We start from the raw sequence: 19,615 nt of genomic DNA, 5'->3' as shown, positions 1-19,615 counted from the left end.
AAGCTAAATAATAAAGAAAACAGAATAGGGAAGAGAAGAAAAAAAAAGAGTTTAAAAAAGTAGTTTAAAATTAACCAAAAGTAGCAGAAAACACAAAAATATAGAGCTAGAAAAATAGAGGGATAGATAATAAGTAAAAAAGATTAAAAAAAACTTCAAACAAGCAGAGGATGGCAGAGATTCAGAGAGGATAGAAGAAGCATGCCCAGAACCATAGCAATGAATGAGAAACAAGATGGCCGCGCCCGTTCACGACCGCGTGGGTAAGTCCGCGCGAGATTTTCCTCGCGAACACACGCGAAATTGTACTGGCGAGCCGCACACTTTGCGAGATTACACATCTCGCCCGGAAACGGAAATATGTCATGCAAACAAGATGGCCGCGCCCGTGAACGACCGTGAGGGTAACTTCGCGCCGTTGCGCTACAAGCGACTCGCTAAAACGCACAAAACCTTGCGAACTAACACGCCGCAAAAAAACAAATCGCATATTCGCACGAATTCGCAGCTTCTGAATTCGATCTCGCGCACTTTCGCGCCCCGCGAATCCCGCGAAATTGCAGAAAAACGAGTTTTGCTAAACTAAAAGCACTCAACAGGTGCAAAAGTTCAAACTCATCATTAGTAACCATTCCCTGTAGTGCTTCCTGACTGGGGCCCCTCCAGAGTTCAGTTGCTAGTTGCAACAATTGTATGACCCTGCTCTGACCCTCACAGCAGGCTCATAGAATAGCTACAAGTAGGCCACAAAGGTCCTGGAAAAAAAAATTGCACTGCAACAGAAAGCAAATTACAGATAAGGAAGCAGGTGCCAGACTGGAATTTTAAAACAGTGATACATTAATAAACCAACCCCAAATTAATTCGTCAGTTGAAGCAGGGCAGGTGTGCTTGCTTTTCCCCCCCTATAATCTACAGTGATGATGAACCAGAGGGTGGCATTGATGTACCAGAGGGTGGCATGGGTGAAACAGAGAGTGGCAGTGGTGAAACAGAGGGTGCTGGGAACCTGTGATGATGAACCAGACGTAGAAACAACATAGTCACGACCGTTGCGAGCCGACAAGTAAGTTTGCAATTGCGAACTGGTACCAAACCCTCGCAAACTGGCAGAAACCTTTGCGAACACACAAAAAAAAGAATTCGCGAGAATTCGGGGATTTTGCGAACGCCAGATACGCAAAATTCGCCCATGCTTAGCGAGGTTGGACTGTTGCTTGATTTCTAGGGGGTTAGCAACAGGCCTATGTAAAACTACACATCTCGCCAGGACCTACTCAGATCATTGTCCTGTAAAAATTACGATTACGGTCCCTGGGTATGATAGGTCTATGCCGCAATGGCAGATGTAACCGAATGCATTGTTGGATACGGTGTTTCAGGCTGAACTTGGGGAGGAGATACATGACTTCTTTTCCCGCAATAAAGGATCAGTAGACAGTGTGGAGGTCATATGGGAGGACTTTAAGGTTACGATGAGGGGTACTGCATTTCCAAAAGTTTTGGGGTTCTGAAAGGCATACATCATACATTGAGGACATTGGAGCAGGATCTGAAGGGGCTGGAGGGTCGTATGCTGAGTGGGGAAACAGGTCAGATACAGGCAGATTTTAGGACCAAATTGTCTGAGTATGAAGAGGAGGCTGCTAGGGAAATTAAATTTAGAGGATGGTATTGAGTGGTGCGGAGATACTGGGAGGGGGAAAGGCCCTCTCTGAGGTCACACGCTCCCCACAATTTAACAATAGTATATTGGAGATAGATCAACCGGGGGAGGAATATGTCGAGACACAGAAGGGATCCTGGAAACTTTCACCGCACACTACACTAAATTATACACCACACAAAATCAGGTGGATCTTGATGATTTTCTGGGTGACGTAGCGTTATGCTGGATTAGCGATGTACATAGGACCTTTCGTAGTGCCCCGTTTGAGATTGACGAGATCAGGGAGGCTATCATGTCCTTGCAGAATGGTAAGGCCTAAGGCCTTGATGGCTTGCCTGCTGAATTCTATAAATGTTATATTGATGTCATGACACCGGTCTTGCGGGAAGATTTTGATGAGTCCCTAGAAGTCAGGATACTACCTCCCTCGATGCAGGAAGTGGTTATAACATCCCTACTGAAACCTGGTAAACCCTCTGGGTCCTGCGATTCTTTTCGACAATTGTCACTTATTAACTGTGATACGAAAATTCTAGCTAATATCTTGGCCACTCGGCTGTCTCTCCTTATGGATAAGATCATACTCCATGGCCAGTCTGGCTTTGTACCTGGACGGGCCACTTATCATAATCTGCGCACCCTGTTCTCTCTAATACAGACTGGGGCGTCGGAGTTCCCGGCGCAACTGCTGTATTCTTAGATGCCGCGAAGGCTTTTGACTCTGTAGAATGGTAATATACTTATTTGCGGTCCTGCGGAGAATGGGGTTCCCTAAGTTATTTATCTCCTGAATATAATTGCTGTATCATAAACCTACTGCTAGGATGTTGATAAATAGGCACTTGTCTAAATCATTTTCCATATTGCGGGGCACCCGTCAGGGGTGCCCGCTCACCCCGCTCCTATTCGCCATCGCAATTGAGCCACTTGCATCTAGGTTGTGCCAGCTTCATTGGGACAGGTGGTTTAGATGTTTTCAGCGTCAAATTCTGATTTCATTGTACGCTGATGACGTCAAATTGTATATTAGAGATCCCAACAAAACATGAATCCCCTATTGCGAGAATTCCTGGTTTTTGGCAGGCTTTCGGGTGTAAACATAAATTGGGGGAAGTCGCAATTTTTCCCGCTTACACCTGCAGTCCCCCGATTTGTATTAGATTTTCCCCTTGAATGGTGTGATTCCGATCTTTGGTATTTAGGTATACAAGTGTCAAGGTGGACACACTAAGGCTGAACTATGGCAAAGCGATCACGAGACTGGAAACTAATGTCACACGTTGGATTTCTTTGCCCTTATCGATGGCAGGAAGAGCCTCTCTCATTAAAATGGTTGTTCTTCCCCAATTCCTACACCTATTTCTTAACATTCCATATTATCCTGGTGCTTTTTTCTTTAAAGCGCTACGGACGGAACTGATTCGACTCTTGTGGGGGGTAAACAATTGCGCCTTAAATGGTCAATCCTCACGCAGCCCTAAGATAAAGGCGGTTTTGATGTTCCTGATTTTGATATTTATTATAGCAGCGCACAGGCTCATTATGCATATCATTGGATGCTGCCTACACCATACAAGCCGCAATTAGCCACGGAAGAATGGCTGGCGCGTCCCCTCCCTCTGAGTGGACTTCTACATGGACCTGTTAAGGCCCTGGAGGACCACCAACAACGGTGACATGCACTATTGATGCATGGAGACGAATTGCAATTATCCTAGAGACCCCGCTATTATACTCTCCGTGGCTTCCGCACCCCCCTCAACTGGGGGTACTGCAAGAAACGTGATTCCGTGCCTTGTGCAGAAGACTCAATATTGCCACGGGGGGAGATTTGTTCCATGAGGGCGTGCTCTGTTTCACGGATCAATTCTTTCGGAATTTACGACCCACACCCTTGGAAGCTTTTTTATATGTGCGACTGAGGCAGGGAATGAGGGCGGTTGTACCTGATTTCCCTAATGAACCGGAAATTCTTGACCAGCTACACTTGTTGCTTACCTCATCTGATGGGAAACATTTGGTATCGGGCATATATAGTAGAATACGGGCACGGCGAAAGGGGGTGGAGGGGTCGGCCCACCTGCACTGGAGTGACGATTTGGGAAAGGAAATATCAGACAGTCAACGGGACTATTGCTGCAAGGTCAGAGAACATATCTCAGCTAGTTGCAGATTCAGAATCATACATTAAAAGTTCTTACAACTACTTTACTACACTCCTGCAAGGAAATATAGATTTCAGTTGTCAGATAATGATAGATGTGAGAGGTGTCTCAGGGCTGGAGCAGGTTTCTTGCACTTAGCGTGGGAATGTCCGGGGATGTGGGAGTACTGGACGCAGGTGCACGTGGCCCTTGAGAATATGTTGGATATCACACTGGATAGGGACCCGTTGATTCTGTTGTTGGGATATACTGCGCACATACCAAAACACTGTAGAACATTTTTAGGTAGTGCATTATTATTGGCCAAGCGACGGCTGTCTTGTCGATGGGGCAGGAGCAGAGCCCCAAAGTTTAAGGAATGGTTACGAGATGTAATCTACTGTCAAGAACAAACTCCTGTATATGTTGAAACACAACCAATTGCCTCTAGACCACAAGATATATGGGGTCCGTTGCAAACATTTCTTGCTCAAAGTACGGAGGAGGGTTGTGAATCACCCACGCAAGATGGCACACGGGAAGTGGGCGAGGGGGATGGTTTGGCGTAGCCTCCTGCCTGACACGTACTAGGGTGGGCACTGCTATTGCCGAGGCTGTATGTCTACGGTTGTTATCGCGGACTATTCTACTGCTGGTAAATATTGGACTGTTATGATGGACATTCATACTATGCATTATTGCATTCCTTATTATTATTATTATATTCTTATATAGCGCCGGATTCGACCCCCGAAGGGGTATCTCCGCGCTTGCCTTGGGAACCCGTCCTGGCTTTTCCCTGTGAGATAGCCCCTACAGGGCATCCCCAAGGTGAAAGCCAGGCATCCCGCCGCGGGGGGCCGTTGTGGAGATTAAGCAAGCTTAATGCCCAGAGTTGCAGAGTGTGAACCCATGATTAGGTCAGGCACCGAAGCGAGAATTATCGAGTCCATGGACGTTTGAGCTCAAGACCCTGCCGCGTCGGGAATTGAACCCTGGTCCCGGGTCTGACCTCTGCTTCAGGGTCTGCCTGCTCTAACCAGTGAGCCACACTTCTCCACTCCACTCATGTTCCCTATATTCCCATGACAGCATTTGTAGTGTTACTACAATGTGTACAGCACTCTTCATGTGATACATGAGTAACGTGGATATGTTGATATATGCGATGCGTTATGTGGAAGGACTGCATGAGATATAAATGCCTACTGTAACCTATGCTGAACATCCTACATTGTGAAGCTATGTAATACTGTCTATGTTTGAAAAAAGTTATAAATAAACATTTAAAAGTATAAAAAAAAAAGAAAAGCTATCACAGCCTTAAAATGTTCCCCGACCATTGTGGACTCGGCCAAATCTCTGGGAATGACCTTGGATTATAACCTAAACATGCGAGACCACATCAACTCAATGGCCAAATCGGCCAGATTCCACCTGAGCTACCTATGGAAACGGAAACCCTTTCTTGATGCTCCCGACCTAAAACTTGCAGTCCAATTATTAGTTCCTTCTAGGCTGGAATATGGTTGCTCCACCCTCTCTTGTTTACTCAAGATCTCCCTAGCCCCCTTAAAAGCCTGCCTCAATGCAGCCGCCAGACTACTCACAAGCACTAGGAAATTTGACCACATCACTCCTCATCTGAAAGCGTTGAACTGGCTTCCTCTCAAACTGGCATGCATCACGCAGAAGGCCCTACACTCAAACTCCCCTGCGTATCTTGCACAGAAACTTCCGGAGGAAGCAGAAATTAGCGATCGGCCAGTGCCCTCCTGCTCCAGCCTGCACGCTTTCGGAAAAAAAACCCTATAATCGGGCATTCGCTGGGGTTGCACCAAGAATATGGAACTCCTTCGCACCTGCCATCAGAAGAATCCCCTCTCTGGCACGCTTCAAAAAGGAGGCTAAATCCTTCCTCATGGGTAAATTCCTTGGCTAAACCCGTTCCACAACCACCTCAGAGACTACTGCCCTCATCCTGTGACTTTGCCCCGCCAAGAAACCGGGGGTCTGCCTTCAGTAATTGTAATTGTAATGTTATCCTTGTATTCCTCCATCTTTCTGGTACCCAGCACCCCCTCCCCCCTAATGTACAGTACTCTTGTGATATCCTGCCTATTGTATGACTCTCTGACTCTGTAAAGCACTCTGATATACAGTATTCTTGTGATATCCTCCCTATTGTATAACTGAGTCTGTAAAGCGCTCTGATACCCTACTGGGTCAAGTTCGCGCTCTGTAAAACACTAAAATAAATAAATAAATACAAATAATGGATGTAGCATTAGTTAGTTAGTTAGCAGAGCTTAGAGCACAGAAGATTCCAGAGACCGGGATGCTGCCGAGAGCACCAAGAAGTCCTAGACTGAAATTCTAAAGAATAATCACATTTCTGAACCAATTATCTTAAGCAAATTAATTTAGAAGACTATCGCGGAAGAATCTCGAGGAGGAAGAGAGTGTCAGAGAGGGGTGCTACTCAACGTCGGTGATAGAGCGGTCGTCTGTCCTATCCTGAATCCTGTCCTGAAGCCTTTGTTCGCCATATCTTTCCTGGGGGACCCTGCCCAATTCCTAGGCCTGGGAGTTGGTTTTCACACCTTAATAGGTAATTATAACTACATCTGTGTATGCACTTATGTGCTATTCTCTCTATCCTCTCCCTTTCCAAGCAGTGTCGTTGCAAAGTATAAATGAATGTATTTCTTGATTGATATATTGAATTTTCCTCCCTGAGAGAGACTGAGTTTATCCTGTGCTGTGTAAGTAGTTCACAAGAATTTAATCTGAGATAACATTTTAAAAGATATCATTTTAATGTGTAAGAAAATTGAAATCTTATGTCATTTCACCATCAACTAGTTCCAACTAAATGGTCCATTGACCAGAGGAAATAACTTTTGATAAGTGAAAAGACTAGTTAGGGACTAAGCATGGGCGAATTTTGCGAATCTGGCGTTCGCGAATTTGCGTATTTGCGAACTCGCAATCCGCAAATTCTCGCGAATTTGCGGATTTTTTTGGGGGGGGGGTTCGCAAGGGTTTCTGCCAGTTCGCGAGTGTTTTGTACCAGTTCGCAATTTCGAACTTACTTGTCGGCTCGCAACGGACGCGATTATGTTGTTTCTACGTCTGGTTCATCATCACAGGTTCCCAGCACCCTCTGTTTCACCACTGCCACCCTCTGGTACATAAATGCCACCCTCTGGTTCATCATCACTGTAGATTATGGGGGGAAAAGCAAGCACACCTTCCCTGCTTCAACTGACATGAATTAATTTGGGGTTGGTTTATTAATGTGTCACTGTTTTAAAATTCCAGTCTGGCACCTGCTTCCTTATCTGTAATTTGCTTTATGTTGCAGTGCAATTTTTTTTTCCAGGACCTTTGTGGCATACTTGTAGCTATTCTATGAGCCTGCTGTGAGTGTCAGAGCAGGGTCATACAATTGTTGCAACTAGCAACTGAACTCTGGAGGGGCCCCAGTCAGGAAGCACTACAGGGAATGGTTACTAATGATGAGTTTGAACTTTTGCACCTGCTGATTGCTTTCAGTTTTGCAAAACTCGTTTTCTGCAATTTCGCGGGATTCGCTGGGCGCGAACTTGCGCGAGATCGAATTCGGAAGCCGCAAATTCGTGCGAATATGCGATTTGTTTTTTTGCGGCGTGTTAGTTCGCAAGGTTTTGAGCGTTTTAGCGAGCCGCTTGTAGTGCAACGGCGCGAAGTTACCCTTGCGGTCGTTCACGGGCGTGGCCATCTTGTTTGCATGACGTATTTCCGTTTCCGGGCGCGATGTGTAATCTCGCAAAGTGTGCGGCTCGCTAGTACAATTTTGCGCGTGATCGCGAGGAAAATCTCGCGCGAACTTACCCACGCGGTCGTGAACGGGCGCGGCCATCTTGTTTCTCATTCATTGCTATGGTTCTGGGCATGTTTTTTGTATCCTCTCTAAATTTCTGCCATCCTTTGCTTGTTTGAAGTTTTTTTTAAATCTATTTTACTTATTATCTATCCCTCAGGTGCACTGCTCTCCTTCTCAGTAGTGTTGCTACTATGCTTATTTGTTTTCGATTTTGTGTTCATTTCATTGGCCTGTGAAATTATGTATGAGTGTAGTTTAAAGAACTGCGTAATGCTAGACACTAAGGTTCAGATTTTTAATTACCGGCGCATCCCTGCAAAGTAGCAGGGATGCGCCAGTAATTGTGCGCCACGCCACCACCACCCATGGTGCGCCGTATTTACAATGCGGGGCACCATGGGCCCAAAACGTCACCAAAGCGTTACGCATCTGTGCCGTAAAGGCGGTGCATTGCTGGAGTTGCGTCGCAACGATGGCGCAGCTCCATCAATGCTCTTGTGTGCCCTATCTCCCCAGTGCTGCGTCAAGCCGTACGTCTGCTTCAAGCAGGCGCAGGGTTTGAGTCACGCATCATTGTCCTTAAAGTGACTGATTGAAATCTTGTAGATTTCCCTCAGCCACTTTTAGGATGCGTTCCTTCGCAGGAACGCCCTCCCTTACGCCGGAACGCCCCCTGATGGCGCAGGGCTTTACAACGTGATGCATCTGAAAGAAACAGGTTAGTATTAGATTCCTTGCCTTAGAATATCCCCAGGCGTCAGTCTGTATCCGGAAACTTTTGTGTAGCAGTACCCCTGCGCGTCGGTAGGCGTCGTCTGCAGGCGTCCCCTGCGGCTCCGCGTCCGTCGTTGGCGTCGTGCGCCGTGATGACATCGCTGGAGTATATAGACGGCGCCTCCGCGCGCTGACGTCAGTTCTTTTTTCCGCGCCAGTTAGCGCAGATCCGAGGAGAGCAGTACTCCGGTCTTTGACCAAAGTTTTGGATCTTTTGATAATCTTCTACGGTGCCGGTAGGATGCCCGGTTTTAAGAACTGTGATGACTGCGACCGCACGATGTCGGTCACGGACCATCACCGACTCTGCCTCCGGTGCCTGGGCCCCGTCCACGACGTGGACTCCTGTGTCGATTGCCGGGCCTTGATGAGTAAAGCTAGGCGGGAGGGGTCCCGCAAGCTACTCGAGCTGCGGGTGTCAGCCCCGCATCTAGAGAGGTCCCGGTCCGGCCGGAGGTCAAGGGAGCGGTCGAGGGAGCGGTCGCGGTGCCGTCACGAACGCTCCGGAAGTCGTCACCATTCATCTGGTTCCTCAGGTAGGAAACACAAGAAGTCGGGGCGTCGTCATCGTACCCCCGACTACCCCCGACGCTCATGCGATGCGGCCGGGGGTTCGGGTGGCCCCAACCCCGCGGCTCCGCATGAGCCGCTGGCGCGGCCTGCTCCATACCCTACGGTCCCTGGGCAAGGCGCGACGCCCGAGGAGATAGAAGAGTTCCTCATGGCCATGAGGAAGCTAGCTCCTCCGACGGGGCCTTCGGCGCCTTCGGGCCCTGTGGCCCCGTCCGAGGGCCCTAGCGGGTCGGGTGCTCCTGCCTCGACGCCGCCGGGTGCTCCGGCCCCGGCGCCGCCGACGGCTCCGGCACCGCAGGGGCCTTCAGGATCGACGCCGGCTGGCCAACCGACCTCCCCGGCGCCGCTTCCATCGGGGCTACCCCCGACGCCGTCCCCGCGCGGCGCCGCCCCATACCCTCTCCGGTTCCGGTCCCGGAGCCGAACCGGCGTCGCCCGAAGCCGAGTCCGACGCCGATGGGGTCTGTGAACCCCGAGGAGCCGGTCTACCTTGTTGACGAATATGATGGGGAGGTAGATTACGGAGAGGAGTGGGAGGGATATGAGGACCCTCTGACACGTGAGTGTCAGTACAATGTGGACTGGACAGGTGACTTGGGTGACGCCAGTGGTCTAGATGACTCCCCTAACCCTGGCTTTGTCTCGCCTCCTACCGTGGCTACGGAGGAGGGGGCTGCTTATTCAGTGGTGTTGATGAGGGCTGCCAAGGCCTTAAACCTTGAGCTCCCCGTCGCGGCCGTGAGGACTAACATCCTCACTGAGGTCCTCAAACCGCAGTCATGCCCACAGGAGCCACGGCTGCCGTTCAACGAGGCCTTGTCTGACTTTCTTTTGGGCACGTGATCCAGGCCCGCTTCAGGTTCGCCTGTTGATAGGAACGTGGCCAGACGCCACCGTCCGTGTACGGATGACCCCAAGTTCCTGTCCACCCATCCCACCCCTGAGAGCCAGGTGATCCAGGCCTCCATTTCCCAGACCGCATTCCCGTCGGCCCCGCCCGACCGGGAATCTAAGAGGTACGACCAATATGGTAAAAAGGTCTTCTCGTCCCTGAGTCTGGGACTGCGGTCTTGCAACACCGCATGCCTCGTGGGCCGCTACACCCACTCTCTGTGGGATACGGTCGCGGACCTGCTGCCAGAATGCCCGCCGGAGGTACGGGCTAAGCTCGGCAAGGCTATGATTGAAGGCCGGGACGCAGCGAAATACTCCATCAGGTGTTGTCTTGATACGATCGACTCGCTGGGCAGAGCGATGTCCACGACGGTGGCGATTCGTCGCCACGTCTGGCTGAGATCCGCCAACTTCTCGGCAGATGTCCAAAATGCTTTGATGGACATGCCGTTTGATGGCAGTCGCCTGTTTGGCGACAAAGCGGACCACGCGCTGGAGCGCTTCAAGGACTCCAGGGTCACTCCAAGTCCTTGGGTCTCTCGACCCAGCGCCAGCAAACGGGTTCGTTTCGCTCCTTTCGTGGCCAAGGAAGGGGCGGTCCCACACGTGTTGCCAGCCGCGCGCCGCAACAAACTTATCAACGCGGTGGCGGCCGTGGAAACCGCCGTGGTGGCGGTTGGGGACAACGGGGAGGTCAGACCACACCTCCCCCCGCAGCATCCACCACTAAATCCTCCTAGTCCGTGCTTTCAGGCCCATGTGAGGTGGGTGGCAGTGTTCGCCATCACCACTCCCACTGGCGCACGATAACATCGGACAGGTGGGTGCTGCAGATCGTCCAAAGGGGCTACTCCCTCCCCTTCGAGACCACTCCTCCAGCCATGCCACCGCAGAACCACCGTGTGTCGGGGGACCACTTGGCACTTCTGTCGGAGGAAGTTACGGCCCTCTTGGCCAAGGGGGCCATCGAGCGCGTTCCTGGGCCAGAAGTAGGGCGTGGTTGCTATTCCCACTACTTTCTGGTACCCAAGAAGGACAAAGGGGGCCTACGTCCTATCTTGGATCTAAGGAACGTCAACTGCTTCCTCCGGAAGGAGAAGTTCAAGATGTTGACATTGGCTCAGGTCTTGGCTGCTCTAGACCCGCAAGACTGGATGGTAGCGTTGGACTTGCAGGATGCATATTTTCACATCCCCGTCCTGCCGGCCCAACGGCGTTACCTGCGGTTCACGGTAGGCCAGGAGCACTTTCAGTTTATCGTGCTCCCCTTCGGCCTTACCAGCGCCCCACGGGTGTTCACAAAGGTGATGGCGGTGGTCGCAGCCCATCTGCGCAGGTTAGGGGTTTCAGTCTTCCCCTACCTAGACGACTGGTTGTTGAAGGCGAGCTCGCCCCAGACAGTCGTCCACCACCTTCAGATGACGGCAGACCTCCTGCACGATCTGGGGTTTTCCATCAATGTGCCGAAATCACACCTGTGTCCCTCTCAAAAGCTCCTTTTCATCGGAGCGGATCTCGACTCGGCGCAGTTTCGGGTTTATCCTCCGGAACGGCGAGTCCAGGATATACAGGCTTTGATTCCCATCTTCCAGCCGTTATCCCGGGTTTCGGTCAGGTTGACACTGCGGCTGCTGGGACTGATGGCTTCCTGCATCCTTCTGGTGCATCACGCCCGGTGGCGGATGCGGGCTCTGCAGTGGGACCTGAAGTTTCAGTGGGCCCGGCATCAGGGCAACTTGTCCGACCATGTCTTGATCTCGGAGGGCACTGCGAGACAACTGCAGTGGTGGCTTACGGACCGCGATTGGGTCAGGGGCAGATCCCTCTCCCTTCCCCAACCGGAGCACGTTGTTGTGACGGATGCGTCCCTCCAGGGCTGGAGACCACTTGGGAGAGGCAGAGATCAGAGGCATCTGGTCTCCGGCGGAGTCCCGGCTCCATATAAACCTGTTGGAGCTGCGGGCGATTCGTCTAGCACTGAAGGCATTCCTCCCCTTTGTCAGCGGGAGTGTAGTGCAGGTGTTCACAGACAACACCACCGCCATGTGGTACTGCAACAAACAGGGCGGTGTGGAGTCGTGGACCCTTTGCCAAGAGGCTCTGCGCCTCTGGCAATGGCTGGAACGTCAGGGCGTGACTCTGATGGTTCAACACCTGGCAGGTTCTCTGAACGCCAGGGCGGACGAACTCAGCCGTCGGTGCTCGATGGATCACGAATGGCGTCTGAACTCGGACGTGGTGCAAGGCCTCTTTCTGCGATGGGGAGAGCCTTGGTTAGATCTATTCGCCACAGAAGAGAACGCGCAATGTCATCAGTTCTGCGCGTTGGAGTTTCCAAGACGGTACTCGCACGGCGACACCTTTCGGCGCGAGTGGAGTTGCGGTCTGTTCTACGCCTTTCCGCCTATACCACTTCTGCCCAGAGTGCTGAAGAAGATCAGGCGCGACAGGGCCCAAGTCATCCTTGTGGCTCCGGACTGGGCTCGAAGGTACTGGTATCCCGAGCTACTCAGCATGTCAGTCGGTCCCCCGATCCGCCTGCCCCTTCAGGAGGACCTTCTGTCGCAGCAGCAGGGGACGGTCCTCCACCCGAACCTGTCCAGCCTCCACCTCCATGCGTGGAGATTGAGCGGCGACAGTTGAGGCCATTTGACTTGCCTCCTGAAGTCTGTGATGTGATTCTGGCAGCCAGGCGTCCCTCCACGAAGTCGGTATACGCCTGTCGGTGGAACAAATTTGTGGCATGGTGCACAGCAAAGGCTGTGGATCCTCTCTCTGCCCCTCTTTCTGAGGTTCTTCTCTTCCTTCTTTCTCTTGCCCAGCAGGGCTCTGCTCTGGGCACTATCAAGGGCTACCTTTCTGCCCTTTCGGCCTTTCTGAGGCTGCCTGATCCACCTTCCTTGTTCAAGTCCCCCATTGTAACGAGATTCTTAAAGGGCATCACACACATGTATCCACCTGTTCCGTTTGTGATGCCTCAGTGGGACTTGAACTTGGTTCTAACCTTCTTGATGTGTGCTCCCTTTGAGCCCCTTCATTCCTGTCCTCTCCGTCTCCTGACTTTAAATACGGCTTTCCTGGTTGCCATCACCTCTGCCAGGAGAGTGAGTGAGCTCCAGGCTCTTTCTGTCAAACCTCCTTTCTTGTCCATTCATCCCGACAAGGTGGTTCTACGAACTAGACCTTCTTTTCTGCCCAAAGTAGTCTCTGCTTTTCACATCGGGCAGTCCATCACCTTACCCTCCTTCTTCCCGCCTCCGCATCCTTCAAAGAATGAAGAGCGGCTCCATCGTCTGGACCCAAAACGTGTGCTTTCATTCTACATGGATCGCACACGCCAGTTCCGGGTGGATGACCAACTGTTTGTTGGCTACGTGGGTACGAAGAAAGGACGGGCGGTTCATAAACGGACCATCTCTTGGTGGGTCGTTCTGTGCATCAAAGCGTGCTACTCCTTGGCTCGGAAGGAGCCTCCTGTTGGGCTGAGGGCCCATTCCACTCGGGCCACGGCGGCTACTACTGCCCTGGGCCGGGGAGTCCCCTTGCAGGAAATTTGCCAGGCGGCTACGTGGGCCTCGCTGCACACTTTTGCGAGGCACTACTGCCTGGACAGTCAAGTCCGGAGGAATGGCTTCTTTGGCCGTTCTGTCCTCCAGGACTTTCTGGTGTAAAGTTGTATTGGTTCGCAGACCCACCACCGGGGTTGGTATTGCTGGGGTATCTATTCTAAGGTAAGGAATCTAATACTAACCTGTTTCTTTCAGATGAACAAGTTACTTACCTTCGGTAACGATATATCTGTAAGAAACAGTAGTTAGTATTAGATTCCTTACCACCCCACCCATCCTCCCCGTTCTGCGAACTGATACCTAGGGTTAGGAACATCCCTTTCAGGGCCCTAGTTTCAAAAAATGGCACCAGTGTTGGTTCTCACATGGCTCTGCGTGTTCTGGCGCGGAAAAGCTGTGTGCAAAGAACTAACGTCAGCGCGCGGAGGCGGCGTCTATATACTCCAGCGATGTCATCACGGCGCACGACGCCAACGACGGACGCGGAGCCGCAGGGGACGCCTGCAGACGACGCCTACCGACGCGCAGGGATACTGCTAAGCAAAAGTTTCCGGATCCAGACTGACGCCTGGGGATATTCTAAGGTAAGGAATCTAATACTAACTACTGTTTCTTACAGATATATCGTTACCGAAGGTAAGTAACATGTTCATCTCCCATATGTGTCACGTTGTTAATATACGCCGCACCATTGCGCCTCTTTTGTTCTGCCGCTGCGTCACCAAAGTCACGCAACAATGGAGCTAAAGAGCCGCAAGGGGCTTCTAAATCAGCCCCTACAGACTCAAGGCCAGTCCTTCCTTTGTACACATGGCGATAAGAAGAAATAGTGGTGGTGGATTGATAGTTTGAGTATTTTAATGACTGGTTAATGTAGTAGGAAACTTTAGTGTTGTCGCTGATCTGCAATCACGATGGACTTTGTCTGTCACTTCGCGTGCTGCGGACTGCTGCCTGCCAATCCTAGGCAAACCTTTTTAGTACTTTGTTTATTGAGTTACATAAGAACTTTCCAAGTCGACGGTCCGCAAATCAAGCAATACTAATAACGTAGTAGACCACATGAGATCGGTCAATATATCCCGTGGAATAGTTGTCTATTTGCTATTTCGCCAAAATATTTTGTTATTGTTCTTTTGAAATGTTTGATTTGGTTGACAAATATCATCCATGTTTTCTGGTCTTTCTTTCTTTCATGTTGTACATCAGCTCCCCCCAGGGGCAAGAGGACACAGGAGGAGGAGGAGGGTGCTGTTGAACAGGATGCAGGCCAGGATCGGGCAGGCGAGGGCTCCTTTGCTGGCCCCAGTAAGTTTTAATTTTAATATAGAGTACCTATTTTTTCCTAGCGTTCCTCATTCGATTTTTTCTAAATCGTCTTTGCTCTTCTTGTAGACTGGATCTAAATAATTATCCTGCCTCGACTATGACTCCCTGTGATATTACTAGATTATTCTTATTAGTCTGTCTGTGTAGCTAACTAAGATTGCACATTTGGCAATTCCATTGGACTCCCATTCTAGTCAGCAATAGCTCTATGCACTGAGTGCAGTCCTCTGGGATTGTCCATAATGTCTTTTCAAGTCTTCTAAATGTTTATGCTTTGACAATTGCCAACAATAAAAAGGTGAATGACCACCAAGAAAGAATAAGATACTACTTTACTTTTGGTTTGGATAGGAGGACAATCCATTCTACTACTGTTGCAGGGACAAATCTGCACAAACAGAACTATGGACACTAAATAATGCAGTGCTTAGCTTATCAATTATAATAGGCGCTGTTAGACTTTCCACATACCTCCGTGATAACAGACTTTGTAGTTGAACCCCCAATCTCCTTACTGACTAGATAGTGTGGCAGAGTCATTTAGCTCCCAAAGTCACAGATGATTGATCCCCAATGATGATTAGATTATCCAACGCAGGCCAAGAGTACGGAGTCAGAGTCAAGAAGTGTCAGAGGCACGGACTCATGCTTGCAAAAATTCCAAAACCTTTAGCTCATCCACTCTAGTCTGGAGGACCAAAAACCACAGAGTCTATTTAAGTTTAAAAGCTTTATTAAAAGTAAACACATTTATTAAAATCAAGTTTGTCATAAAACTAAACGTTTAACTGAAAATGGAAAAGTGCTTAGTGCTGACGATTAATTGGACACATTTCTTGTGGTCGAGCCGAGCTCTCACCTGGTTTGAACTTGATCCTGCTCGTGTTCTTAGAAGTCAAGCTTCTGTCTGTTAGGAGAAAAAGTGGTGTGTGTTAAAAATAAAAAGCAAGCATTCATCAGTTGTGCCAAAAAGTGCAGCAAGCCAACAGACTTCCCTGGAAAAAGGGAAATTTTTACTTTAGAGTAGACAGTCACAAAATATTACATTGTATTCTGTTTTTTTCACATTTCTTTATTCCTCCTAGACCAAATATTATATAGTAGTGAGTGGTGTATTCTAACATTCTTAAATGTACTTTGTAGGTGGAACATCTGGTGGCGGGGCCAGCGCGGAGGTGGTGGTATTGGACGAGGGGAACAGCTCTGGGAAGGAGGCGGTGCAAGTGCCGGACGACACCAATGTACCTGTGAGGGTTAACACGGTGGTGGCGGGCAGAGGTAAGCTAATATATTCCTTACTTATTGAGATTGAAGATTGCAGAGTGTGCTTTCTGCACGGGTGTATTATAAATCAACCAGGTAGTAGCCTCCTCTAAATGTACTTCGACTTAGATGTGAATTTTTTGGCGAGAAGAAACCCAATCAGATCTGAGATGAACTTGATGGATGGAATGAACGAAAAGCGAAAGAAGGGTGCAAGTAAGTGTGGAAGGACGAGAAATTTAATGATGACTGGCAAAGAAGAATGATATGTGTTTGCTTGGTCCCCGAGGTGGCTGGGAAGGAAAGAATATGGTATGGTGCATGGCTGGGTGAATGATGAAGCAAGGATGGGTGGAAGGAGAACAGCCTGGGTGGGTGAAACAGAAACTGTATGTGTGCATATACTTTGAATGGATGGATGCCTGGATCATGGTACTATCTGACTCTTAGATAGCATATGTGTATCTAGAGAGAGTAGACGGTCACTGGATGAACTAAGTGTTACTTTGAAGAGCATGTAACACCGCACCCGCACGTCCGTTCCAGTGTAGGAAAGGCAAGGAAAAGAAGTTGTAATTTTGTCCAAATACTACCATGAATAGTAGCAGTAGTTTGTATTGCAACTGCAAGCACAGCATATATCCGGTTATTACGGTGGACACTCCCTACCTCTCTTAATAACTTTAGTTTAGTAGTAGTACGTCATTCATGTGTGGATGTATCACTGTTCACTCAATAATAAGCAAAGCACCTAAAGTCATCCCATATGTAATCAAATACATCCCATGTGAAGTGATAGATAATCAGATTATTTAGCTTCTTCATTTTCCTTTTCTAGTACTCATTTGCACTGTAGGGTGAAAGCTAAATTAATTAAGCAGTAGCCCTTTTAACAGAGTATTCTCAGTGCCACCCGTAATAGAAAAGTAAGAGCTTCACCACCTGCATGTACTGGACCGGTACAGTAACGCAAGTCTGTCTCACTCATCATGGTGTGCGTCTGTTTTTCTCGGGTGCAAGTTCACTGCGCTGGCATTATGCCGGCTTGCATAAGATAACGTACCAATTTTCCTAAACAAGAGAGAAGAAGAAGAATAAGACTGGTGTACTGTCATAGTCGACTGTAATGGAAGTCCATAGTGCTCGTAGAATTTGTTCCTTAAACTCCCACTAATGTTAGAGCAAGGATGAAGAAGTGGGAGGTTAGATAAATACTGTCCTCAATAGTTATGTACTGTGCTTTCAATTTGCTACTTGTACTGTGACACAACTTTCTGCTCAATCATTTTGTGTTAATCTTAAGGAGCATTGGTTACAGACTATGTCTTTCTTTCTTCATATAGTTGCTCCTTCCAAATCAAACAGACCATCAAGGAGGGAGCTGGCTCGAATGGCCCGGCAACGGAGGCTGGATGCCACTGTCGCCGAATATCGGCGGCTGGTGGCCCTGGAGGAGGAGGAGGACACACAGTCTACTAGTACAACAACAACATCCACTGGGACAGCTGCATCCTCCTCCGTGCCCCCACGGGCTGCCAGCCAGCGCAGTGCTCCAGCGGTACGGAGCCGGGCTACCAAAGCCAACCGCCACCGCCGAGCAGCAAAGACAGCAGCTGCCCCCCACAGGAGTTGCAAGGCACGCCAGCGCCGCTTATGCCTCAGAGTGTCCTACCTGGAGCAGGAGGTCCTAACCTATAAGAACTTGGTAGAGGGCCTCCGCTTCGACCATGCCACCCTCCGCAAGGAGTATGATGCCCTGGCCACTAAAGTCAACAGCACCCTGCCGTAATGTCCCTTGCCCCTTTTTTAGAGACTTTTGGGGGGTGGGAATTGGGAGTTGGGTTGTTTTAGGGACTTTTGAAGGACAATCGTTGGGGTTAGGGAGGGTCTTGCGGAGATTATTTTGTTAGGGCTACAAAAATATACTTTTTGAAACTTTATCTGACCATACCTGTTTTTTACTGCTTTTGAGTCTGGTGGGTGGGGGTTTAACAGTAAGTTTGTTTTCCTGAAGAGTCCTAGGACTTTAGTAGTACTACCGTCAATCTCTCGTCTCTCCTAATACTCTATTATACTACCTCCCACCAAACACTTATCTTACCTGTAATTTATATTTGAAAGTTGGGCTAGGCCCAGGGCTGGCTCCACAGGAAATGGCGATTAAGGTTGGCAATCCTGGGCGGATGAAATGTCCTCCTCATTGCGGTGGTACTAGTGGTGTGACACAGTGGCAGTTGCATGCCTATGGAAAAAATAAAATGAAACCTAGTTTGTCCTTACTGTAGCATTACAACGGTACGATAGAGAATATAGCAGGTGACAGTACACTAGAACAGTGCCACAATGTAGCCTAACAAATGGTAAAGTATTGAAAGTATAACTTGTACTTGTGTTGGATTTCTTTGACATTGGCTACTACTACAAGAAATAGTACTGAAGCTGAGTAAGTCTAGAATATATCCTCGAATTCCTTCACCAGCCTGTTGCTATGACCTTATCCTCCCGAGCAAGTGTGTGGAATTATTGATGTAATTTAGTCACACATCAAGCAAAACCACACAGCCCGGGGGAAGAGGGTTAGGGTTTGGAAAATGGATGGGAATGGGGGTTTCTTTTTGGGTAGGTTTTGTTGAGAGAAGAAAAAAAAAGCACAGCATGGACAAACAATAATTGAAGATAAAGAAATCTTTGGGTACAAAGCTAACCATAAATCTTTTAAGTGTCATAAAGGAAGTGCATGCACTACTGCATGCATTGTTACTGAAAAGTAAGTAGTACTAGAATGCAACAGTACAGGGCTGCAGCGTTTTCACTTGCCTATCTCTGCACTCAGAGAAACACTTCTTACATTAAATTAGGTTTAAAAAATAGCCGAAGTAAAACCTATAGAATGGCTGTAGGGATCAATTTAGAAGCAGAGAGAGATCCAAGAAATGCAGTCACACTCATAGAAGAAAACAATGGATACTGTATCTGTATGTTGTTGTAGTTGTCCTGTTGAATTTGGTAAGTAAGTTGCATGCAGCAAACAATTCCTCTTATTAGTGGCACTCCTCCATTCCAGCTGACGCTTCGTCCATCAATGTTGGTGACCAGAAGACACCCTGTCCACTGCCTGCCTGGCGGATGCTGAATTGCGGCTCGCTAATGTGAAGCCTGACTCCATCCTTTTTTCCCCATTGCACAGACTGAAACCCGGCCTGTAATTATTGAACGAAAAACAGGAAGTGATATTACAACACCACTGATAAATAAATATAAGGTATGTACGCTGTGTAGTGCAAAAAGTCACACTTTGATTTTCCTAATAGACAGTACAATATTTTTGAAAGTGCGTACTCTGTCTGAGTCACCTTTTGAAGGATAAATAAGTATGGGCAAATTAATTTAGCGGATCTTTCCCCTCAAGCTAGGTGTACTGTAAACTGTGTTTTAGAACAAAATTAGACCTTCCCAGCAGTGCTCCCACCCAGACCCTTACTAAAGCCAGTCGCAAAAATGTAGAAGACCCCCAATCAGATCTCAAAAACCG

This window comes from Lissotriton vulgaris, chromosome 1_1 (genome assembly GCF_964263255.1).
Source record: "Lissotriton vulgaris chromosome 1_1, aLisVul1.2, whole genome shotgun sequence".
NCBI lineage: Eukaryota > Metazoa > Chordata > Amphibia > Caudata > Salamandridae > Lissotriton > Lissotriton vulgaris.
The sequence above is the reverse complement of the archived record's forward strand: the minus strand, read 5'-3'. Positions refer to the sequence as shown.